We start from the raw sequence: 19,761 nt of genomic DNA on the forward strand, positions 1-19,761 counted from the left end.
GTGCGGTCAGGCTCAAAAAGAGTGCGCCCAGGAGGTATGCAGCTGCAAAGTCTGTGCGAGAGAGCCTCCGAGTTGAAGCATGCAAGGTTGTCGGACACTCAAAAGCATCCTTCGAGCCGGAATCGAACCAGCGACCTAAGGATTGCTAATTAGCTACTACAGTCCTCCGCTCTACCAGCTGAGCTATCGAAGGTTTAGCCAGATATGCGTGCAGCTGCTTCCTAGGTTTTTGTGTCAGTGCCAACTAAAAAGAAGTTGGCCCTTCATTTGAAGGTAGTGCCAAGTGGAAGTTTTGGAGGATGCGGGCATCGATCCCGCTACCTCTCGCATGCTAAGCGAGCGCTCTACCATTTGAGCTAATCCCCCTCTACTGTTGCTGGTTTCTGGCACTCAGGTCACACCGCAGTCATGTTATCATGCCTAAACCAAGTTTTGACCATGGGAGAAGAAAGGTTTCTTTCTTTTTTTTTTTTTTTTTTTTTTTTTTTTAAGTGTGGATTTTTTGGTGCCTTGAAATATAAAGGACAGTGGAGTTTGCTGGGCTTTGGGTGGCCTGAAAGAACGAGACAGTGAATTTTTGGGGTACCTTTTTCCTGGGAGCATGAAAAATACAAAACTCTGCGCCTAGCAGAGGATGGTTTCGATCCATCGACCTCTGGGTTATGGGCCCAGCACGCTCCCGCTGCGCCACTCTGCTGCTGCTTAAACCTCTCTTACGAGAAGCCACATTACCGTCTGACTGTTGTCAAGCCACTAACGAAGCAGAAGAGTTGGCTTTAGTCACACTAGGGGTGAGAGTTGCATTTTCACGATTGAGAAGTGGTGTGAATTCTATGGCGTTGGTGGTATAGTGGTGAGCATAGCTGCCTTCCAAGCAGTTGACCCGGGTTCGATTCCCGGCCAACGCATTGTTACTCTTGTTTTGAAGTATTCTTGTTAACACTCTCTCCAGAGGCCAATGGTTGTGCGGTCAGGCTCAAAAAGAGTGCGCCCAGGAGGTATGCAGCTGCAAAGTCTGTGCGAGAGAGCCTCCGAGTTGAAGCATGCAAGGTTGTCGGACACTCAAAAGCATCCTTCGAGCCGGAATCGAACCAGCGACCTAAGGATTGCTAATTAGCTACTACAGTCCTCCGCTCTACCAGCTGAGCTATCGAAGGTTTAGCCAGATATGCGTGCAGCTGCTTCCTAGGTTTTTGTGTCAGTGCCAACTAAAAAGAAGTTGGCCCTTCATTTGAAGGTAGTGCCAAGTGGAAGTTTTGGAGGATGCGGGCATCGATCCCGCTACCTCTCGCATGCTAAGCGAGCGCTCTACCATTTGAGCTAATCCCCCTCTACTGTTGCTGGTTTCTGGCACTCGGGTCACACCGCAGTCATGTTATCATGCCTAAACCAAGTTTTGACCATGGGAGAAGAAAGGTTTCTTTCTTTTTTTTTTTTTTTTTTTTTTTTTTTTAAGTGTGGATTTTTTGGTGCCTTGAAATATAAAGGACAGTGGAGTTTGCTGGGCTTTGGGTGGCCTGAAAGAACGAGACAGTGAATTTTTGGGGTACCTTTTTCCTGGGAGCATGAAAAATACAAAACTCTGCGCCTAGCAGAGGATGGTTTCGATCCATCGACCTCTGGGTTATGGGCCCAGCACGCTCCCGCTGCGCCACTCTGCTGCTGCTTAAACCTCTCTTACGAGAAGCCACATTACCGTCTGACTGTTGTCAAGCCACTAACGAAGCAGAAGAGTTGGCTTTAGTCACACTAGGGGTGAGAGTTGCATTTTCACGATTGAGAAGTGGTGTGAATTCTATGGCGTTGGTGGTATAGTGGTGAGCATAGCTGCCTTCCAAGCAGTTGACCCGGGTTCGATTCCTGGCCAACGCATTGTTTCTCTTGTTTTGAAGTATTCTTGTTAACACTCTCTCCAGAGGCCAATGGTTGTGCGGTCAGGCTCAAAAAGAGTGCGCCCAGGAGGTATGCAGCTGCAAAGTCTGTGCGAGAGAGCCTCCGAGTTGAAGCATGCAAGGTTGTCGGACACTCAAAAGCATCCTTCGAGCCGGAATCGAACCAGCGACCTAAGGATTGCTAATTAGCTACTACAGTCCTCCGCTCTACCAGCTGAGCTATCGAAGGTTTAGCCAGATATGCGTGCAGCTACTTCCTAGGTTTTTGTGTCAGTGCCAACTAAAAAGAAGTTGGCCCTTCATTTGAAGGTAGTGCCAAGTGGAAGTTTTGGAGGATGCGGGCATCGATCCCGCTACCTCTCGCATGCTAAGCGAGCGCTCTACCATTTGAGCTAATCCCCCTCTACTGTTGCTGGTTTCTGGCACTCAGGTCACACCGCAGTCATGTTATCATGCCTAAACCAAGTTTTGACCATGGGAGAAGAAAGGTTTCTTTTTTTTTTTTTTTTTAAAGTGTGGATTTTTTGGTGCCTTGAAATATAAAGGACAGTGGAGTTTGCTGGGCTTTGGGTGGCCTGAAAGAACGAGACAGTGAATTTTTGGGGTACCTTTTTCCTGGGAGCATGAAAAATACAAAACTCTGCGCCTAGCAGAGGATGGTTTCGATCCATCGACCTCTGGGTTATGGGCCCAGCACGCTCCCGCTGCGCCACTCTGCTGCTGCTTAAACCTCTCTTACGAGAAGCCACATTACCGTCTGACTGTTGTCAAGCCACTAACGAAGCAGAAGAGTTGGCTTTAGTCACACTAGGGGTGAGAGTTGCATTTTCGCGATTGAGAAGTGGTGTGAATTCTATGGCGTTGGTGGTATAGTGGTGAGCATAGCTGCCTTCCAAGCAGTTGACCCGGGTTCGATTCCCGGCCAATGCATTGTTTCTCTTGTTTTGAAGTATTCTTGTTAACACTCTCTCCAGAGGCCAATGGTTGTGCGGTCAGGCTCAAAAAGAGTGCGCCCAGGAGGTATGCAGCTGCAAAGTCTGTGCGAGAGAGCCTCCGAGTTGAAGCATGCAAGGTTGTCGGACACTCAAAAGCATCCTTCGAGCCGGAATCGAACCAGCGACCTAAGGATTGCTAATTAGCTACTACAGTCCTCCGCTCTACCAGCTGAGCTATCGAAGGTTTAGCCAGATATGCGTGCAGCTGCTTCCTAGGTTTTTGTGTCAGTGCCAACTAAAAAGAAGTTGGCCCTTCATTTGAAGGTAGTGCCAAGTGGAAGTTTTGGAGGATGCGGGCATCGATCCCGCTACCTCTCGCATGCTAAGCGAGCGCTCTACCATTTGAGCTAATCCCCCTCTACTGTTGCTGGTTTCTGGCACTCGGGTCACACCGCAGTCATGTTATCATGCCTAAACCAAGTTTTGACCATGGGAGAAGAAAGGTTTCTTTTTTTATTTATTTATTTTTTTTTTTTAAAGTGTGGATTTTTTGGTGCCTTGAAATATAAAGGACAGTGGAGTTTGCTGGGCTTTGGGTGGCCTGAAAGAACGAGACAGTGAATTTTTGGGGTACCTTTTTCCTGGGAGCATGAAAAATACAAAACTCTGCGCCTAGCAGAGGATGGTTTCGATCCATCGACCTCTGGGTTATGGGCCCAGCACGCTCCCGCTGCGCCACTCTGCTGCTGCTTAAACCTCTCTTACGAGAAGCCACATTACCGTCTGACTGTTGTCAAGCCACTAACGAAGCAGAAGAGTTGGCTTTAGTCACACTAGGGGTGAGAGTTGCATTTTCACGATTGAGAAGTGGTGTGAATTCTATGGCGTTGGTGGTATAGTGGTGAGCATAGCTGCCTTCCAAGCAGTTGACCCGGGTTCGATTCCCGGCCAACGCATTGTTTCTCTTGTTTTGAAGTATTCTTGTTAACACTCTCTCCAGAGGCCAATGGTTGTGCGGTCAGGCTCAAAAAGAGTGCGCCCAGGAGGTATGCAGCTGCAAAGTCTGTGCGAGAGAGCCTCCGAGTTGAAGCATGCAAGGTTGTCGGACACTCAAAAGCATCCTTCGAGCCGGAATCGAACCAGCGACCTAAGGATTGCTAATTAGCTACTACAGTCCTCCGCTCTACCAGCTGAGCTATCGAAGGTTTAGCCAGATATGCGTGCAGCTGCTTCCTAGGTTTTTGTGTCAGTGCCAACTAAAAAGAAGTTGGCCCTTCATTTGAAGGTAGTGCCAAGTGGAAGTTTTGGAGGATGCGGGCATCGATCCCGCTACCTCTCGCATGCTAAGCGAGCGCTCTACCATTTGAGCTAATCCCCCTCTACTGTTGCTGGTTTCTGGCACTCGGGTCACACCGCAGTCATGTTATCATGCCTAAACCAAGTTTTGACCATGGGAGAAGAAAGGTTTCTTTCTTTTTTTTTTTTTTTTTTTTTTTTTTTTAAGTGTGGATTTTTTGGTGCCTTGAAATATAAAGGACAGTGGAGTTTGCTGGGCTTTGGGTGGCCTGAAAGAACGAGACAGTGAATTTTTGGGGTACCTTTTTCCTGGGAGCATGAAAAATACAAAACTCTGCGCCTAGCAGAGGATGGTTTCGATCCATCGACCTCTGGGTTATGGGCCCAGCACGCTCCCGCTGCGCCACTCTGCTGCTGCTTAAACCTCTCTTACGAGAAGCCACATTACCGTCTGACTGTTGTCAAGCCACTAACGAAGCAGAAGAGTTGGCTTTAGTCACACTAGGGGTGAGAGTTGCATTTTCACGATTGAGAAGTGGTGTGAATTCTATGGCGTTGGTGGTATAGTGGTGAGCATAGCTGCCTTCCAAGCAGTTGACCCGGGTTCGATTCCTGGCCAACGCATTGTTTCTCTTGTTTTGAAGTATTCTTGTTAACACTCTCTCCAGAGGCCAATGGTTGTGCGGTCAGGCTCAAAAAGAGTGCGCCCAGGAGGTATGCAGCTGCAAAGTCTGTGCGAGAGAGCCTCCGAGTTGAAGCATGCAAGGTTGTCGGACACTCAAAAGCATCCTTCGAGCCGGAATCGAACCAGCGACCTAAGGATTGCTAATTAGCTACTACAGTCCTCCGCTCTACCAGCTGAGCTATCGAAGGTTTAGCCAGATATGCGTGCAGCTACTTCCTAGGTTTTTGTGTCAGTGCCAACTAAAAAGAAGTTGGCCCTTCATTTGAAGGTAGTGCCAAGTGGAAGTTTTGGAGGATGCGGGCATCGATCCCGCTACCTCTCGCATGCTAAGCGAGCGCTCTACCATTTGAGCTAATCCCCCTCTACTGTTGCTGGTTTCTGGCACTCAGGTCACACCGCAGTCATGTTATCATGCCTAAACCAAGTTTTGACCATGGGAGAAGAAAGGTTTCTTTTTTTTTTTTTTTTTAAAGTGTGGATTTTTTGGTGCCTTGAAATATAAAGGACAGTGGAGTTTGCTGGGCTTTGGGTGGCCTGAAAGAACGAGACAGTGAATTTTTGGGGTACCTTTTTCCTGGGAGCATGAAAAATACAAAACTCTGCGCCTAGCAGAGGATGGTTTCGATCCATCGACCTCTGGGTTATGGGCCCAGCACGCTCCCGCTGCGCCACTCTGCTGCTGCTTAAACCTCTCTTACGAGAAGCCACATTACCGTCTGACTGTTGTCAAGCCACTAACGAAGCAGAAGAGTTGGCTTTAGTCACACTAGGGGTGAGAGTTGCATTTTCACGATTGAGAAGTGGTGTGAATTCTATGGCGTTGGTGGTATAGTGGTGAGCATAGCTGCCTTCCAAGCAGTTGACCCGGGTTCGATTCCTGGCCAACGCATTGTTTCTCTTGTTTTGAAGTATTCTTGTTAACACTCTCTCCAGAGGCCAATGGTTGTGCGGTCAGGCTCAAAAAGAGTGCGCCCAGGAGGTATGCAGCTGCAAAGTCTGTGCGAGAGAGCCTCCGAGTTGAAGCATGCAAGGTTGTCGGACACTCAAAAGCATCCTTCGAGCCGGAATCGAACCAGCGACCTAAGGATTGCTAATTAGCTACTACAGTCCTCCGCTCTACCAGCTGAGCTATCGAAGGTTTAGCCAGATATGCGTGCAGCTGCTTCCTAGGTTTTTGTGTCAGTGCCAACTAAAAAGAAGTTGGCCCTTCATTTGAAGGTAGTGCCAAGTGGAAGTTTTGGAGGATGCGGGCATCGATCCCGCTACCTCTCGCATGCTAAGCGAGCGCTCTACCATTTGAGCTAATCCCCCTCTACTGTTGCTGGTTTCTGGCACTCAGGTCACACCGCAGTCATGTTATCATGCCTAAACCAAGTTTTGACCATGGGAGAAGAAAGGTTTCTTTTTTTTTTTTTTTTTTTTTTTTTTTTAAAGTGTGGATTTTTTGGTGCCTTGAAATATAAAGGACAGTGGAGTTTGCTGGGCTTTGGGTGGCCTGAAAGAACGAGACAGTGAATTTTTGGGGTACCTTTTTCCTGGGAGCATGAAAAATACAAAACTCTGCGCCTAGCAGAGGATGGTTTCGATCCATCGACCTCTGGGTTATGGGCCCAGCACGCTCCCGCTGCGCCACTCTGCTGCTGCTTAAACCTCTCTTACGAGAAGCCACATTACCGTCTGACTGTTGTCAAGCCACTAACGAAGCAGAAGAGTTGGCTTTAGTCACACTAGGGGTGAGAGTTGCATTTTCACGATTGAGAAGTGGTGTGAATTCTATGGCGTTGGTGGTATAGTGGTGAGCATAGCTGCCTTCCAAGCAGTTGACCCGGGTTCGATTCCCGGCCAACGCATTGTTTCTCTTGTTTTGAAGTATTCTTGTTAACACTCTCTCCAGAGGCCAATGGTTGTGCGGTCAGGCTCAAAAAGAGTGCGCCCAGGAGGTATGCAGCTGCAAAGTCTGTGCGAGAGAGCCTCCGAGTTGAAGCATGCAAGGTTGTCGGACACTCAAAAGCATCCTTCGAGCCGGAATCGAACCAGCGACCTAAGGATTGCTAATTAGCTACTACAGTCCTCCGCTCTACCAGCTGAGCTATCGAAGGTTTAGCCAGATATGCGTGCAGCTGCTTCCTAGGTTTTTGTGTCAGTGCCAACTAAAAAGAAGTTGGCCCTTCATTTGAAGGTAGTGCCAAGTGGAAGTTTTGGAGGATGCGGGCATCGATCCCGCTACCTCTCGCATGCTAAGCGAGCGCTCTACCATTTGAGCTAATCCCCCTCTACTGTTGCTGGTTTCTGGCACTCGGGTCACACCGCAGTCATGTTATCATGCCTAAACCAAGTTTTGACCATGGGAGAAGAAAGGTTTCTTTCTTTTTTTTTTTTTTTTTTTTTTTTTTAAGTGTGGATTTTTTGGTGCCTTGAAATATAAAGGACAGTGGAGTTTGCTGGGCTTTGGGTGGCCTGAAAGAACGAGACAGTGAATTTTTGGGGTACCTTTTTCCTGGGAGCATGAAAAATACAAAACTCTGCGCCTAGCAGAGGATGGTTTCGATCCATCGACCTCTGGGTTATGGGCCCAGCACGCTCCCGCTGCGCCACTCTGCTGCTGCTTAAACCTCTCTTACGAGAAGCCACATTACCGTCTGACTGTTGTCAAGCCACTAACGAAGCAGAAGAGTTGGCTTTAGTCACACTAGGGGTGAGAGTTGCATTTTCACGATTGAGAAGTGGTGTGAATTCTATGGCGTTGGTGGTATAGTGGTGAGCATAGCTGCCTTCCAAGCAGTTGACCCGGGTTCGATTCCTGGCCAACGCATTGTTTCTCTTGTTTTGAAGTATTCTTGTTAACACTCTCTCCAGAGGCCAATGGTTGTGCGGTCAGGCTCAAAAAGAGTGCGCCCAGGAGGTATGCAGCTGCAAAGTCTGTGCGAGAGAGCCTCCGAGTTGAAGCATGCAAGGTTGTCGGACACTCAAAAGCATCCTTCGAGCCGGAATCGAACCAGCGACCTAAGGATTGCTAATTAGCTACTACAGTCCTCCGCTCTACCAGCTGAGCTATCGAAGGTTTAGCCAGATATGCGTGCAGCTGCTTCCTAGGTTTTTGTGTCAGTGCCAACTAAAAAGAAGTTGGCCCTTCATTTGAAGGTAGTGCCAAGTGGAAGTTTTGGAGGATGCGGGCATCGATCCCGCTACCTCTCGCATGCTAAGCGAGCGCTCTACCATTTGAGCTAATCCCCCTCTACTGTTGCTGGTTTCTGGCACTCAGGTCACACCGCAGTCATGTTATCATGCCTAAACCAAGTTTTGACCATGGGAGAAGAAAGGTTTCTTTTTTTTTTTTTTTTTAAAGTGTGGATTTTTTGGTGCCTTGAAATATAAAGGACAGTGGAGTTTGCTGGGCTTTGGGTGGCCTGAAAGAACGAGACAGTGAATTTTTGGGGTACCTTTTTCCTGGGAGCATGAAAAATACAAAACTCTGCGCCTAGCAGAGGATGGTTTCGATCCATCGACCTCTGGGTTATGGGCCCAGCACGCTCCCGCTGCGCCACTCTGCTGCTGCTTAAACCTCTCTTACGAGAAGCCACATTACCGTCTGACTGTTGTCAAGCCACTAACGAAGCAGAAGAGTTGGCTTTAGTCACACTAGGGGTGAGAGTTGCATTTTCACGATTGAGAAGTGGTGTGAATTCTATGGCGTTGGTGGTATAGTGGTGAGCATAGCTGCCTTCCAAGCAGTTGACCCGGGTTCGATTCCTGGCCAACGCATTGTTTCTCTTGTTTTGAAGTATTCTTGTTAACACTCTCTCCAGAGGCCAATGGTTGTGCGGTCAGGCTCAAAAAGAGTGCGCCCAGGAGGTATGCAGCTGCAAAGTCTGTGCGAGAGAGCCTCCGAGTTGAAGCATGCAAGGTTGTCGGACACTCAAAAGCATCCTTCGAGCCGGAATCGAACCAGCGACCTAAGGATTGCTAATTAGCTACTACAGTCCTCCGCTCTACCAGCTGAGCTATCGAAGGTTTAGCCAGATATGCGTGCAGCTGCTTCCTAGGTTTTTGTGTCAGTGCCAACTAAAAAGAAGTTGGCCCTTCATTTGAAGGTAGTGCCAAGTGGAAGTTTTGGAGGATGCGGGCATCGATCCCGCTACCTCTCGCATGCTAAGCGAGCGCTCTACCATTTGAGCTAATCCCCCTCTACTGTTGCTGGTTTCTGGCACTCAGGTCACACCGCAGTCATGTTATCATGCCTAAACCAAGTTTTGACCATGGGAGAAGAAAGGTTTCTTTTTTTTTTTTTTTTAAAGTGTGGATTTTTTGGTGCCTTGAAATATAAAGGACAGTGGAGTTTGCTGGGCTTTGGGTGGCCTGAAAGAACGAGACAGTGAATTTTTGGGGTACCTTTTTCCTGGGAGCATGAAAAATACAAAACTCTGCGCCTAGCAGAGGATGGTTTCGATCCATCGACCTCTGGGTTATGGGCCCAGCACGCTCCCGCTGCGCCACTCTGCTGCTGCTTAAACCTCTCTTACGAGAAGCCACATTACCGTCTGACTGTTGTCAAGCCACTAACGAAGCAGAAGAGTTGGCTTTAGTCACACTAGGGGTGAGAGTTGCATTTTCACGATTGAGAAGTGGTGTGAATTCTATGGCGTTGGTGGTATAGTGGTGAGCATAGCTGCCTTCCAAGCAGTTGACCCGGGTTCGATTCCTGGCCAACGCATTGTTTCTCTTGTTTTGAAGTATTCTTGTTAACACTCTCTCCAGAGGCCAATGGTTGTGCGGTCAGGCTCAAAAAGAGTGCGCCCAGGAGGTATGCAGCTGCAAAGTCTGTGCGAGAGAGCCTCCGAGTTGAAGCATGCAAGGTTGTCGGACACTCAAAAGCATCCTTCGAGCCGGAATCGAACCAGCGACCTAAGGATTGCTAATTAGCTACTACAGTCCTCCGCTCTACCAGCTGAGCTATCGAAGGTTTAGCCAGATATGCGTGCAGCTGCTTCCTAGGTTTTTGTGTCAGTGCCAACTAAAAAGAAGTTGGCCCTTCATTTGAAGGTAGTGCCAAGTGGAAGTTTTGGAGGATGCGGGCATCGATCCCGCTACCTCTCGCATGCTAAGCGAGCGCTCTACCATTTGAGCTAATCCCCCTCTACTGTTGCTGGTTTCTGGCACTCAGGTCACACCGCAGTCATGTTATCATGCCTAAACCAAGTTTTGACCATGGGAGAAGAAAGGTTTCTTTTTTTTTTTTTTTTTAAAGTGTGGATTTTTTGGTGCCTTGAAATATAAAGGACAGTGGAGTTTGCTGGGCTTTGGGTGGCCTGAAAGAACGAGACAGTGAATTTTTGGGGTACCTTTTTCCTGGGAGCATGAAAAATACAAAACTCTGCGCCTAGCAGAGGATGGTTTCGATCCATCGACCTCTGGGTTATGGGCCCAGCACGCTCCCGCTGCGCCACTCTGCTGCTGCTTAAACCTCTCTTACGAGAAGCCACATTACCGTCTGACTGTTGTCAAGCCACTAACGAAGCAGAAGAGTTGGCTTTAGTCACACTAGGGGTGAGAGTTGCATTTTCACGATTGAGAAGTGGTGTGAATTCTATGGCGTTGGTGGTATAGTGGTGAGCATAGCTGCCTTCCAAGCAGTTGACCCGGGTTCGATTCCTGGCCAACGCATTGTTTCTCTTGTTTTGAAGTATTCTTGTTAACACTCTCTCCAGAGGCCAATGGTTGTGCGGTCAGGCTCAAAAAGAGTGCGCCCAGGAGGTATGCAGCTGCAAAGTCTGTGCGAGAGAGCCTCCGAGTTGAAGCATGCAAGGTTGTCGGACACTCAAAAGCATCCTTCGAGCCGGAATCGAACCAGCGACCTAAGGATTGCTAATTAGCTACTACAGTCCTCCGCTCTACCAGCTGAGCTATCGAAGGTTTAGCCAGATATGCGTGCAGCTGCTTCCTAGGTTTTTGTGTCAGTGCCAACTAAAAAGAAGTTGGCCCTTCATTTGAAGGTAGTGCCAAGTGGAAGTTTTGGAGGATGCGGGCATCGATCCCGCTACCTCTCGCATGCTAAGCGAGCGCTCTACCATTTGAGCTAATCCCCCTCTACTGTTGCTGGTTTCTGGCACTCAGGTCACACCGCAGTCATGTTATCATGCCTAAACCAAGTTTTGACCATGGGAGAAGAAAGGTTTCTTTCTTTTTTTTTTTTTTTTTTTTTTTTTTTTAAGTGTGGATTTTTTGGTGCCTTGAAATATAAAGGACAGTGGAGTTTGCTGGGCTTTGGGTGGCCTGAAAGAACGAGACAGTGAATTTTTGGGGTACCTTTTTCCTGGGAGCATGAAAAATACAAAACTCTGCGCCTAGCAGAGGATGGTTTCGATCCATCGACCTCTGGGTTATGGGCCCAGCACGCTCCCGCTGCGCCACTCTGCTGCTGCTTAAACCTCTCTTACGAGAAGCCACATTACCGTCTGACTGTTGTCAAGCCACTAACGAAGCAGAAGAGTTGGCTTTAGTCACACTAGGGGTGAGAGTTGCATTTTCACGATTGAGAAGTGGTGTGAATTCTATGGCGTTGGTGGTATAGTGGTGAGCATAGCTGCCTTCCAAGCAGTTGACCCGGGTTCGATTCCTGGCCAACGCATTGTTTCTCTTGTTTTGAAGTATTCTTGTTAACACTCTCTCCAGAGGCCAATGGTTGTGCGGTCAGGCTCAAAAAGAGTGCGCCCAGGAGGTATGCAGCTGCAAAGTCTGTGCGAGAGAGCCTCCGAGTTGAAGCATGCAAGGTTGTCGGACACTCAAAAGCATCCTTCGAGCCGGAATCGAACCAGCGACCTAAGGATTGCTAATTAGCTACTACAGTCCTCCGCTCTACCAGCTGAGCTATCGAAGGTTTAGCCAGATATGCGTGCAGCTGCTTCCTAGGTTTTTGTGTCAGTGCCAACTAAAAAGAAGTTGGCCCTTCATTTGAAGGTAGTGCCAAGTGGAAGTTTTGGAGGATGCGGGCATCGATCCCGCTACCTCTCGCATGCTAAGCGAGCGCTCTACCATTTGAGCTAATCCCCCTCTACTGTTGCTGGTTTCTGGCACTCAGGTCACACCGCAGTCATGTTATCATGCCTAAACCAAGTTTTGACCATGGGAGAAGAAAGGTTTCTTTTTTTTTTTTTTTTTAAAGTGTGGATTTTTTGGTGCCTTGAAATATAAAGGACAGTGGAGTTTGCTGGGCTTTGGGTGGCCTGAAAGAACGAGACAGTGAATTTTTGGGGTACCTTTTTCCTGGGAGCATGAAAAATACAAAACTCTGCGCCTAGCAGAGGATGGTTTCGATCCATCGACCTCTGGGTTATGGGCCCAGCACGCTCCCGCTGCGCCACTCTGCTGCTGCTTAAACCTCTCTTACGAGAAGCCACATTACCGTCTGACTGTTGTCAAGCCACTAACGAAGCAGAAGAGTTGGCTTTAGTCACACTAGGGGTGAGAGTTGCATTTTCACGATTGAGAAGTGGTGTGAATTCTATGGCGTTGGTGGTATAGTGGTGAGCATAGCTGCCTTCCAAGCAGTTGACCCGGGTTCGATTCCTGGCCAACGCATTGTTTCTCTTGTTTTGAAGTATTCTTGTTAACACTCTCTCCAGAGGCCAATGGTTGTGCGGTCAGGCTCAAAAAGAGTGCGCCCAGGAGGTATGCAGCTGCAAAGTCTGTGCGAGAGAGCCTCCGAGTTGAAGCATGCAAGGTTGTCGGACACTCAAAAGCATCCTTCGAGCCGGAATCGAACCAGCGACCTAAGGATTGCTAATTAGCTACTACAGTCCTCCGCTCTACCAGCTGAGCTATCGAAGGTTTAGCCAGATATGCGTGCAGCTGCTTCCTAGGTTTTTGTGTCAGTGCCAACTAAAAAGAAGTTGGCCCTTCATTTGAAGGTAGTGCCAAGTGGAAGTTTTGGAGGATGCGGGCATCGATCCCGCTACCTCTCGCATGCTAAGCGAGCGCTCTACCATTTGAGCTAATCCCCCTCTACTGTTGCTGGTTTCTGGCACTCAGGTCACACCGCAGTCATGTTATCATGCCTAAACCAAGTTTTGACCATGGGAGAAGAAAGGTTTCTTTCTTTTTTTTTTTTTTTTTTTTTTTTTTTTAAGTGTGGATTTTTTGGTGCCTTGAAATATAAAGGACAGTGGAGTTTGCTGGGCTTTGGGTGGCCTGAAAGAACGAGACAGTGAATTTTTGGGGTACCTTTTTCCTGGGAGCATGAAAAATACAAAACTCTGCGCCTAGCAGAGGATGGTTTCGATCCATCGACCTCTGGGTTATGGGCCCAGCACGCTCCCGCTGCGCCACTCTGCTGCTGCTTAAACCTCTCTTACGAGAAGCCACATTACCGTCTGACTGTTGTCAAGCCACTAACGAAGCAGAAGAGTTGGCTTTAGTCACACTAGGGGTGAGAGTTGCATTTTCACGATTGAGAAGTGGTGTGAATTCTATGGCGTTGGTGGTATAGTGGTGAGCATAGCTGCCTTCCAAGCAGTTGACCCGGGTTCGATTCCTGGCCAACGCATTGTTTCTCTTGTTTTGAAGTATTCTTGTTAACACTCTCTCCAGAGGCCAATGGTTGTGCGGTCAGGCTCAAAAAGAGTGCGCCCAGGAGGTATGCAGCTGCAAAGTCTGTGCGAGAGAGCCTCCGAGTTGAAGCATGCAAGGTTGTCGGACACTCAAAAGCATCCTTCGAGCCGGAATCGAACCAGCGACCTAAGGATTGCTAATTAGCTACTACAGTCCTCCGCTCTACCAGCTGAGCTATCGAAGGTTTAGCCAGATATGCGTGCAGCTGCTTCCTAGGTTTTTGTGTCAGTGCCAACTAAAAAGAAGTTGGCCCTTCATTTGAAGGTAGTGCCAAGTGGAAGTTTTGGAGGATGCGGGCATCGATCCCGCTACCTCTCGCATGCTAAGCGAGCGCTCTACCATTTGAGCTAATCCCCCTCTACTGTTGCTGGTTTCTGGCACTCAGGTCACACCGCAGTCATGTTATCATGCCTAAACCAAGTTTTGACCATGGGAGAAGAAAGGTTTCTTTCTTTTTTTTTTTTTTTTTTTTTTTTTTTAAGTGTGGATTTTTTGGTGCCTTGAAATATAAAGGACAGTGGAGTTTGCTGGGCTTTGGGTGGCCTGAAAGAACGAGACAGTGAATTTTTGGGGTACCTTTTTCCTGGGAGCATGAAAAATACAAAACTCTGCGCCTAGCAGAGGATGGTTTCGATCCATCGACCTCTGGGTTATGGGCCCAGCACGCTCCCGCTGCGCCACTCTGCTGCTGCTTAAACCTCTCTTACGAGAAGCCACATTACCGTCTGACTGTTGTCAAGCCACTAACGAAGCAGAAGAGTTGGCTTTAGTCACACTAGGGGTGAGAGTTGCATTTTCACGATTGAGAAGTGGTGTGAATTCTATGGCGTTGGTGGTATAGTGGTGAGCATAGCTGCCTTCCAAGCAGTTGACCCGGGTTCGATTCCCGGCCAACGCATTGTTTCTCTTGTTTTGAAGTATTCTTGTTAACACTCTCTCCAGAGGCCAATGGTTGTGCGGTCAGGCTCAAAAAGAGTGCGCCCAGGAGGTATGCAGCTGCAAAGTCTGTGCGAGAGAGCCTCCGAGTTGAAGCATGCAAGGTTGTCGGACACTCAAAAGCATCCTTCGAGCCGGAATCGAACCAGCGACCTAAGGATTGCTAATTAGCTACTACAGTCCTCTGCTCTACCAGCTGAGCTATCGAAGGTTTAGCCAGATATGCGTGCAGCTGCTTCCTAGGTTTTTGTGTCAGTGCCAACTAAAAAGAAGTTGGCCCTTCATTTGAAGGTAGTGCCAAGTGGAAGTTTTGGAGGATGCGGGCATCGATCCCGCTACCTCTCGCATGCTAAGCGAGCGCTCTACCATTTGAGCTAATCCCCCTCTACTGTTGCTGGTTTCTGGCACTCAGGTCACACCGCAGTCATGTTATCATGCCTAAACCAAGTTTTGACCATGGGAGAAGAAAGGTTTCTTTTTTTTTTTTTTTTTTTTTTTTTTTTAAAGTGTGGATTTTTTGGTGCCTTGAAATATAAAGGACAGTGGAGTTTGCTGGGCTTTGGGTGGCCTGAAAGAACGAGACAGTGAATTTTTGGGGTACCTTTTTCCTGGGAGCATGAAAAATACAAAACTCTGCGCCTAGCAGAGGATGGTTTCGATCCATCGACCTCTGGGTTATGGGCCCAGCACGCTCCCGCTGCGCCACTCTGCTGCTGCTTAAACCTCTCTTACGAGAAGCCACATTACCGTCTGACTGTTGTCAAGCCACTAACGAAGCAGAAGAGTTGGCTTTAGTCACACTAGGGGTGAGAGTTGCATTTTCACGATTGAGAAGTGGTGTGAATTCTATGGCGTTGGTGGTATAGTGGTGAGCATAGCTGCCTTCCAAGCAGTTGACCCGGGTTTGATTCCCAGCCAACGCATTGTTACTCTTGTTTTGAAGTATTCTTGTTAACACTCTCTCCAGAGGCCAATGGTTGTGCGGTCAGGCTCAAAAAGAGTGCGCCCAGGAGGTATGCAGCTGCAAAGTCTGTGCGAGAGAGCCTCCGAGTTGAAGCATGCAAGGTTGTCGGACACTCAAAAGCATCCTTCGAGCCGGAATCGAACCAGCGACCTAAGGATTGCTAATTAGCTACTACAGTCCTCCGCTCTACCAGCTGAGCTATCGAAGGTTTAGCCAGATATGCGTGCAGCTGCTTCCTAGGTTTTTGTGTCAGTGCCAACTAAAAAGAAGTTGGCCCTTCATTTGAAGGTAGTGCCAAGTGGAAGTTTTGGAGGATGCGGGCATCGATCCCGCTACCTCTCGCATGCTAAGCGAGCGCTCTACCATTTGAGCTAATCCCCCTCTACTGTTGCTGGTTTCTGGCACTCAGGTCACACCGCAGTCATGTTATCATGCCTAAACCAAGTTTTGACCATGGGAGAAGAAAGGTTTCTTTTTTTTTTTTTTTTAAAGTGTGGATTTTTTGGTGCCTTGAAATATAAAGGACAGTGGAGTTTGCTGGGCTTTGGGTGGCCTGAAAGAACGAGACAGTGAATTTTTGGGGTACCTTTTTCCTGGGAGCATGAAAAATACAAAACTCTGCGCCTAGCAGAGGATGGTTTCGATCCATCGACCTCTGGGTTATGGGCCCAGCACGCTCCCGCTGCGCCACTCTGCTGCTGCTTAAACCTCTCTTACGAGAAGCCACATTACCGTCTGACTGTTGTCAAGCCACTAACGAAGCAGAAGAGTTGGCTTTAGTCACACTAGGGGTGAGAGTTGCATTTTCACGATTGAGAAGTGGTGTGAATTCTATGGCGTTGGTGGTATAGTGGTGAGCATAGCTGCCTTCCAAGCAGTTGACCCGGGTTCGATTCCCGGCCAACGCATTGTTTCTCTTGTTTTGAAGTATTCTTGTTAACACTCTCTCCAGAGGCCAATGGTTGTGCGGTCAGGCTCAAAAAGAGTGCGCCCAGGAGGTATGCAGCTGCAAAGTCTGTGCGAGAGAGCCTCCGAGTTGAAGCATGCAAGGTTGTCGGACACTCAAAAGCATCCTTCGAGCCGGAATCGAACCAGCGACCTAAGGATTGCTAATTAGCTACTACAGTCCTCCGCTCTACCAGCTGAGCTATCGAAGGTTTAGCCAGATATGCGTGCAGCTGCTTCCTAGGTTTTTGTGTCAGTGCCAACTAAAAAGAAGTTGGCCCTTCATTTGAAGGTAGTGCCAAGTGGAAGTTTTGGAGGATGCGGGCATCGATCCCGCTACCTCTCGCATGCTAAGCGAGCGCTCTACCATTTGAGCTAATCCCCCTCTACTGTTGCTGGTTTCTGGCACTCAGGTCACACCGCAGTCATGTTATCATGCCTAAACCAAGTTTTGACCATGGGAGAAGAAAGGTTTCTTTTTTTTTTTTTTTTTAAAGTGTGGATTTTTTGGTGCCTTGAAATATAAAGGACAGTGGAGTTTGCTGGGCTTTGGGTGGCCTGAAAGAACGAGACAGTGAATTTTTGGGGTACCTTTTTCCTGGGAGCATGAAAAATACAAAACTCTGCGCCTAGCAGAGGATGGTTTCGATCCATCGACCTCTGGGTTATGGGCCCAGCACGCTCCCGCTGCGCCACTCTGCTGCTGCTTAAACCTCTCTTACGAGAAGCCACATTACCGTCTGACTGTTGTCAAGCCACTAACGAAGCAGAAGAGTTGGCTTTAGTCACACTAGGGGTGAGAGTTGCATTTTCACGATTGAGAAGTGGTGTGAATTCTATGGCGTTGGTGGTATAGTGGTGAGCATAGCTGCCTTCCAAGCAGTTGACCCGGGTTCGATTCCCGGCCAACGCATTGTTTCTCTTGTTTTGAAGTATTCTTGTTAACACTCTCTCCAGAGGCCAATGGTTGTGCGGTCAGGCTCAAAAAGAGTGCGCCCAGGAGGTATGCAGCTGCAAAGTCTGTGCGAGAGAGCCTCCGAGTTGAAGCATGCAAGGTTGTCGGACACTCAAAAGCATCCTTCGAGCCGGAATCGAACCAGCGACCTAAGGATTGCTAATTAGCTACTACAGTCCTCCGCTCTACCAGCTGAGCTATCGAAGGTTTAGCCAGATATGCGTGCAGCTGCTTCCTAGGTTTTTGTGTCAGTGCCAACTAAAAAGAAGTTGGCCCTTCATTTGAAGGTAGTGCCAAGTGGAAGTTTTGGAGGATGCGGGCATCGATCCCGCTACCTCTCGCATGCTAAGCGAGCGCTCTACCATTTGAGCTAATCCCCCTCTACTGTTGCTGGTTTCTGGCACTCAGGTCACACCGCAGTCATGTTATCATGCCTAAACCAAGTTTTGACCATGGGAGAAGAAAGGTTTCTTTTTTTTTTTTTTTTAAAGTGTGGATTTTTTGGTGCCTTGAAATATAAAGGACAGTGGAGTTTGCTGGGCTTTGGGTGGCCTGAAAGAACGAGACAGTGAATTTTTGGGGTACCTTTTTCCTGGGAGCATGAAAAATACAAAACTCTGCGCCTAGCAGAGGATGGTTTCGATCCATCGACCTCTGGGTTATGGGCCCAGCACGCTCCCGCTGCGCCACTCTGCTGCTGCTTAAACCTCTCTTACGAGAAGCCACATTACCGTCTGACTGTTGTCAAGCCACTAACGAAGCAGAAGAGTTGGCTTTAGTCACACTAGGGGTGAGAGTTGCATTTTCACGATTGAGAAGTGGTGTGAATTCTATGGCGTTGGTGGTATAGTGGTGAGCATAGCTGCCTTCCAAGCAGTTGACCCGGGTTCGATTCCCGGCCAACGCATTGTTTCTCTTGTTTTGAAGTATTCTTGTTAACACTCTCTCCAGAGGCCAATGGTTGTGCGGTCAGGCTCAAAAAGAGTGCGCCCAGGAGGTATGCAGCTGCAAAGTCTGTGCGAGAGAGCCTCCGAGTTGAAGCATGCAAGGTTGTCGGACACTCAAAAGCATCCTTCGAGCCGGAATCGAACCAGCGACCTAAGGATTGCTAATTAGCTACTACAGTCCTCCGCTCTACCAGCTGAGCTATCGAAGGTTTAGCCAGATATGCGTGCAGCTGCTTCCTAGGTTTTTGTGTCAGTGCCAACTAAAAAGAAGTTGGCCCTTCATTTGAAGGTAGTGCCAAGTGGAAGTTTTGGAGGATGCGGGCATCGATCCCGCTACCTCTCGCATGCTAAGCGAGCGCTCTACCATTTGAGCTAATCCCCCTCTACTGTTGCTGGTTTCTGGCACTCAGGTCACACCGCAGTCATGTTATCATGCCTAAACCAAGTTTTGACCATGGGAGAAGAAAGGTTTCTTTTTTTTTTTTTTTTTTTTTTTTTTTTTAAAGTGTGGATTTTTTGGTGCCTTGAAATATAAAGGACAGTGGAGTTTGCTGGGCTTTGGGTGGCCTGAAAGAACGAGACAGTGAATTTTTGGGGTACCTTTTTCCTGGGAGCATGAAAAATACAAAACTCTGCGCCTAGCAGAGGATGGTTTCGATCCATCGACCTCTGGGTTATGGGCCCAGCACGCTCCCGCTGCGCCACTCTGCTGCTGCTTAAACCTCTCTTACGAGAAGCCACATTACCGTCTGACTGTTGTCAAGCCACTAACGAAGCAGAAGAGTTGGCTTTAGTCACACTAGGGGTGAGAGTTGCATTTTCACGATTGAGAAGTGGTGTGAATTCTATGGCGTTGGTGGTATAGTGGTGAGCATAGCTGCCTTCCAAGCAGTTGACCCGGGTTTGATTCCCAGCCAACGCATTGTTACTCTTGTTTTGAAGTATTCTTGTTAACACTCTCTCCAGAGGCCAATGGTTGTGCGGTCAGGCTCAAAAAGAGTGCGCCCAGGAGGTATGCAGCTGCAAAGTCTGTGCGAGAGAGCCTCCGAGTTGAAGCATGCAAGGTTGTCGGACACTCAAAAGCATCCTTCGAGCCGGAATCGAACCAGCGACCTAAGGATTGCTAATTAGCTACTACAGTCCTCCGCTCTACCAGCTGAGCTATCGAAGGTTTAGCCAGATATGCGTGCAGCTGCTTCCTAGGTTTTTGTGTCAGTGCCAACTAAAAAGAAGTTGGCCCTTCATTTGAAGGTAGTGCCAAGTGGAAGTTTTGGAGGATGCGGGCATCGATCCCGCTACCTCTCGCATGCTAAGCGAGCGCTCTACCATTTGAGCTAATCCCCCTCTACTGTTGCTGGTTTCTGGCACTCGGGTCACACCGCAGTCATGTTATCATGCCTAAACCAAGTTTTGACCATGGGAGAAGAAAGGTTTCTTTTTTTTTTTTTTTTTTTTTTTTTTTAAAGTGTGGATTTTTTGGTGCCTTGAAATATAAAGGACAGTGGAGTTTGCTGGGCTTTGGGTGGCCTGAAAGAACGAGACAGTGAATTTTTGGGGTACCTTTTTCCTGGGAGCATGAAAAATACAAAACTCTGCGCCTAG

General features: G+C 48.3%; 41 non-coding genes across 41 annotated transcripts; all 41 read right to left on the reverse strand.

The window, feature by feature from the left end:
* Positions 1-107: 107 nt before the first annotated feature.
* On the reverse strand, positions 108-193 carry TRNAY-GUA (transfer RNA tyrosine (anticodon GUA)). The gene is given in 2 exon segments: positions 108-143; positions 157-193. It is a non-coding gene; the product is annotated as a tRNA-Tyr (tRNA).
* A 100-nt stretch (positions 194-293) lies between these two features.
* TRNAA-AGC (transfer RNA alanine (anticodon AGC)) lies at positions 294-366 on the reverse strand. Its single transcript has one exon. It is a non-coding gene; the product is annotated as a tRNA-Ala (tRNA).
* Positions 367-1,071: 705 nt separating this feature from the next.
* TRNAY-GUA (transfer RNA tyrosine (anticodon GUA)) lies at positions 1,072-1,157 on the reverse strand. Its single transcript is given in 2 exon segments — positions 1,072-1,107; positions 1,121-1,157. It is a non-coding gene; the product is annotated as a tRNA-Tyr (tRNA).
* Positions 1,158-1,257: 100 nt separating this feature from the next.
* Positions 1,258-1,330, reverse strand: TRNAA-AGC (transfer RNA alanine (anticodon AGC)). Its single transcript has one exon. It is a non-coding gene; the product is annotated as a tRNA-Ala (tRNA).
* A 705-nt stretch (positions 1,331-2,035) lies between these two features.
* On the reverse strand, positions 2,036-2,121 carry TRNAY-GUA (transfer RNA tyrosine (anticodon GUA)). Its single transcript is given in 2 exon segments — positions 2,036-2,071; positions 2,085-2,121. It is a non-coding gene; the product is annotated as a tRNA-Tyr (tRNA).
* A 100-nt stretch (positions 2,122-2,221) lies between these two features.
* Positions 2,222-2,294, reverse strand: TRNAA-AGC (transfer RNA alanine (anticodon AGC)). Its single transcript has one exon. It is a non-coding gene; the product is annotated as a tRNA-Ala (tRNA).
* Positions 2,295-2,985: 691 nt separating this feature from the next.
* On the reverse strand, positions 2,986-3,071 carry TRNAY-GUA (transfer RNA tyrosine (anticodon GUA)). The gene is given in 2 exon segments: positions 2,986-3,021; positions 3,035-3,071. It is a non-coding gene; the product is annotated as a tRNA-Tyr (tRNA).
* A 100-nt stretch (positions 3,072-3,171) lies between these two features.
* On the reverse strand, positions 3,172-3,244 carry TRNAA-AGC (transfer RNA alanine (anticodon AGC)). Its single transcript has one exon. It is a non-coding gene; the product is annotated as a tRNA-Ala (tRNA).
* A 702-nt stretch (positions 3,245-3,946) lies between these two features.
* Positions 3,947-4,032, reverse strand: TRNAY-GUA (transfer RNA tyrosine (anticodon GUA)). Its single transcript is given in 2 exon segments — positions 3,947-3,982; positions 3,996-4,032. It is a non-coding gene; the product is annotated as a tRNA-Tyr (tRNA).
* Positions 4,033-4,132: 100 nt separating this feature from the next.
* On the reverse strand, positions 4,133-4,205 carry TRNAA-AGC (transfer RNA alanine (anticodon AGC)). The gene has a single exon. It is a non-coding gene; the product is annotated as a tRNA-Ala (tRNA).
* Positions 4,206-4,910: 705 nt separating this feature from the next.
* TRNAY-GUA (transfer RNA tyrosine (anticodon GUA)) lies at positions 4,911-4,996 on the reverse strand. The gene is given in 2 exon segments: positions 4,911-4,946; positions 4,960-4,996. It is a non-coding gene; the product is annotated as a tRNA-Tyr (tRNA).
* Positions 4,997-5,096: 100 nt separating this feature from the next.
* On the reverse strand, positions 5,097-5,169 carry TRNAA-AGC (transfer RNA alanine (anticodon AGC)). Its single transcript has one exon. It is a non-coding gene; the product is annotated as a tRNA-Ala (tRNA).
* Positions 5,170-5,860: 691 nt separating this feature from the next.
* Positions 5,861-5,946, reverse strand: TRNAY-GUA (transfer RNA tyrosine (anticodon GUA)). The gene is given in 2 exon segments: positions 5,861-5,896; positions 5,910-5,946. It is a non-coding gene; the product is annotated as a tRNA-Tyr (tRNA).
* Positions 5,947-6,046: 100 nt separating this feature from the next.
* Positions 6,047-6,119, reverse strand: TRNAA-AGC (transfer RNA alanine (anticodon AGC)). The gene has a single exon. It is a non-coding gene; the product is annotated as a tRNA-Ala (tRNA).
* Positions 6,120-6,821: 702 nt separating this feature from the next.
* On the reverse strand, positions 6,822-6,907 carry TRNAY-GUA (transfer RNA tyrosine (anticodon GUA)). The gene is given in 2 exon segments: positions 6,822-6,857; positions 6,871-6,907. It is a non-coding gene; the product is annotated as a tRNA-Tyr (tRNA).
* A 100-nt stretch (positions 6,908-7,007) lies between these two features.
* Positions 7,008-7,080, reverse strand: TRNAA-AGC (transfer RNA alanine (anticodon AGC)). The gene has a single exon. It is a non-coding gene; the product is annotated as a tRNA-Ala (tRNA).
* Positions 7,081-7,783: 703 nt separating this feature from the next.
* On the reverse strand, positions 7,784-7,869 carry TRNAY-GUA (transfer RNA tyrosine (anticodon GUA)). The gene is given in 2 exon segments: positions 7,784-7,819; positions 7,833-7,869. It is a non-coding gene; the product is annotated as a tRNA-Tyr (tRNA).
* Positions 7,870-7,969: 100 nt separating this feature from the next.
* On the reverse strand, positions 7,970-8,042 carry TRNAA-AGC (transfer RNA alanine (anticodon AGC)). The gene has a single exon. It is a non-coding gene; the product is annotated as a tRNA-Ala (tRNA).
* Positions 8,043-8,733: 691 nt separating this feature from the next.
* On the reverse strand, positions 8,734-8,819 carry TRNAY-GUA (transfer RNA tyrosine (anticodon GUA)). The gene is given in 2 exon segments: positions 8,734-8,769; positions 8,783-8,819. It is a non-coding gene; the product is annotated as a tRNA-Tyr (tRNA).
* Positions 8,820-8,919: 100 nt separating this feature from the next.
* On the reverse strand, positions 8,920-8,992 carry TRNAA-AGC (transfer RNA alanine (anticodon AGC)). The gene has a single exon. It is a non-coding gene; the product is annotated as a tRNA-Ala (tRNA).
* Positions 8,993-9,682: 690 nt separating this feature from the next.
* TRNAY-GUA (transfer RNA tyrosine (anticodon GUA)) lies at positions 9,683-9,768 on the reverse strand. The gene is given in 2 exon segments: positions 9,683-9,718; positions 9,732-9,768. It is a non-coding gene; the product is annotated as a tRNA-Tyr (tRNA).
* Positions 9,769-9,868: 100 nt separating this feature from the next.
* Positions 9,869-9,941, reverse strand: TRNAA-AGC (transfer RNA alanine (anticodon AGC)). The gene has a single exon. It is a non-coding gene; the product is annotated as a tRNA-Ala (tRNA).
* A 691-nt stretch (positions 9,942-10,632) lies between these two features.
* On the reverse strand, positions 10,633-10,718 carry TRNAY-GUA (transfer RNA tyrosine (anticodon GUA)). Its single transcript is given in 2 exon segments — positions 10,633-10,668; positions 10,682-10,718. It is a non-coding gene; the product is annotated as a tRNA-Tyr (tRNA).
* A 100-nt stretch (positions 10,719-10,818) lies between these two features.
* Positions 10,819-10,891, reverse strand: TRNAA-AGC (transfer RNA alanine (anticodon AGC)). The gene has a single exon. It is a non-coding gene; the product is annotated as a tRNA-Ala (tRNA).
* A 705-nt stretch (positions 10,892-11,596) lies between these two features.
* On the reverse strand, positions 11,597-11,682 carry TRNAY-GUA (transfer RNA tyrosine (anticodon GUA)). The gene is given in 2 exon segments: positions 11,597-11,632; positions 11,646-11,682. It is a non-coding gene; the product is annotated as a tRNA-Tyr (tRNA).
* Positions 11,683-11,782: 100 nt separating this feature from the next.
* TRNAA-AGC (transfer RNA alanine (anticodon AGC)) lies at positions 11,783-11,855 on the reverse strand. The gene has a single exon. It is a non-coding gene; the product is annotated as a tRNA-Ala (tRNA).
* Positions 11,856-12,546: 691 nt separating this feature from the next.
* Positions 12,547-12,632, reverse strand: TRNAY-GUA (transfer RNA tyrosine (anticodon GUA)). The gene is given in 2 exon segments: positions 12,547-12,582; positions 12,596-12,632. It is a non-coding gene; the product is annotated as a tRNA-Tyr (tRNA).
* Positions 12,633-12,732: 100 nt separating this feature from the next.
* Positions 12,733-12,805, reverse strand: TRNAA-AGC (transfer RNA alanine (anticodon AGC)). The gene has a single exon. It is a non-coding gene; the product is annotated as a tRNA-Ala (tRNA).
* Positions 12,806-13,510: 705 nt separating this feature from the next.
* Positions 13,511-13,596, reverse strand: TRNAY-GUA (transfer RNA tyrosine (anticodon GUA)). The gene is given in 2 exon segments: positions 13,511-13,546; positions 13,560-13,596. It is a non-coding gene; the product is annotated as a tRNA-Tyr (tRNA).
* A 100-nt stretch (positions 13,597-13,696) lies between these two features.
* TRNAA-AGC (transfer RNA alanine (anticodon AGC)) lies at positions 13,697-13,769 on the reverse strand. Its single transcript has one exon. It is a non-coding gene; the product is annotated as a tRNA-Ala (tRNA).
* Positions 13,770-14,659: 890 nt separating this feature from the next.
* Positions 14,660-14,732, reverse strand: TRNAA-AGC (transfer RNA alanine (anticodon AGC)). Its single transcript has one exon. It is a non-coding gene; the product is annotated as a tRNA-Ala (tRNA).
* A 702-nt stretch (positions 14,733-15,434) lies between these two features.
* Positions 15,435-15,520, reverse strand: TRNAY-GUA (transfer RNA tyrosine (anticodon GUA)). Its single transcript is given in 2 exon segments — positions 15,435-15,470; positions 15,484-15,520. It is a non-coding gene; the product is annotated as a tRNA-Tyr (tRNA).
* Positions 15,521-15,620: 100 nt separating this feature from the next.
* Positions 15,621-15,693, reverse strand: TRNAA-AGC (transfer RNA alanine (anticodon AGC)). The gene has a single exon. It is a non-coding gene; the product is annotated as a tRNA-Ala (tRNA).
* Positions 15,694-16,383: 690 nt separating this feature from the next.
* TRNAY-GUA (transfer RNA tyrosine (anticodon GUA)) lies at positions 16,384-16,469 on the reverse strand. The gene is given in 2 exon segments: positions 16,384-16,419; positions 16,433-16,469. It is a non-coding gene; the product is annotated as a tRNA-Tyr (tRNA).
* Positions 16,470-16,569: 100 nt separating this feature from the next.
* On the reverse strand, positions 16,570-16,642 carry TRNAA-AGC (transfer RNA alanine (anticodon AGC)). The gene has a single exon. It is a non-coding gene; the product is annotated as a tRNA-Ala (tRNA).
* Positions 16,643-17,333: 691 nt separating this feature from the next.
* Positions 17,334-17,419, reverse strand: TRNAY-GUA (transfer RNA tyrosine (anticodon GUA)). Its single transcript is given in 2 exon segments — positions 17,334-17,369; positions 17,383-17,419. It is a non-coding gene; the product is annotated as a tRNA-Tyr (tRNA).
* Positions 17,420-17,519: 100 nt separating this feature from the next.
* TRNAA-AGC (transfer RNA alanine (anticodon AGC)) lies at positions 17,520-17,592 on the reverse strand. Its single transcript has one exon. It is a non-coding gene; the product is annotated as a tRNA-Ala (tRNA).
* Positions 17,593-18,282: 690 nt separating this feature from the next.
* TRNAY-GUA (transfer RNA tyrosine (anticodon GUA)) lies at positions 18,283-18,368 on the reverse strand. Its single transcript is given in 2 exon segments — positions 18,283-18,318; positions 18,332-18,368. It is a non-coding gene; the product is annotated as a tRNA-Tyr (tRNA).
* Positions 18,369-18,468: 100 nt separating this feature from the next.
* TRNAA-AGC (transfer RNA alanine (anticodon AGC)) lies at positions 18,469-18,541 on the reverse strand. The gene has a single exon. It is a non-coding gene; the product is annotated as a tRNA-Ala (tRNA).
* Positions 18,542-19,244: 703 nt separating this feature from the next.
* Positions 19,245-19,330, reverse strand: TRNAY-GUA (transfer RNA tyrosine (anticodon GUA)). The gene is given in 2 exon segments: positions 19,245-19,280; positions 19,294-19,330. It is a non-coding gene; the product is annotated as a tRNA-Tyr (tRNA).
* A 100-nt stretch (positions 19,331-19,430) lies between these two features.
* TRNAA-AGC (transfer RNA alanine (anticodon AGC)) lies at positions 19,431-19,503 on the reverse strand. The gene has a single exon. It is a non-coding gene; the product is annotated as a tRNA-Ala (tRNA).
* Positions 19,504-19,761: the final 258 nt, after the last annotated feature.

The sequence above is a fragment of the Eleutherodactylus coqui genome, chromosome 1 (genome assembly GCF_035609145.1).
Source record: "Eleutherodactylus coqui strain aEleCoq1 chromosome 1, aEleCoq1.hap1, whole genome shotgun sequence".
Taxonomy (NCBI): Eukaryota; Metazoa; Chordata; class Amphibia; order Anura; family Eleutherodactylidae; genus Eleutherodactylus; species Eleutherodactylus coqui.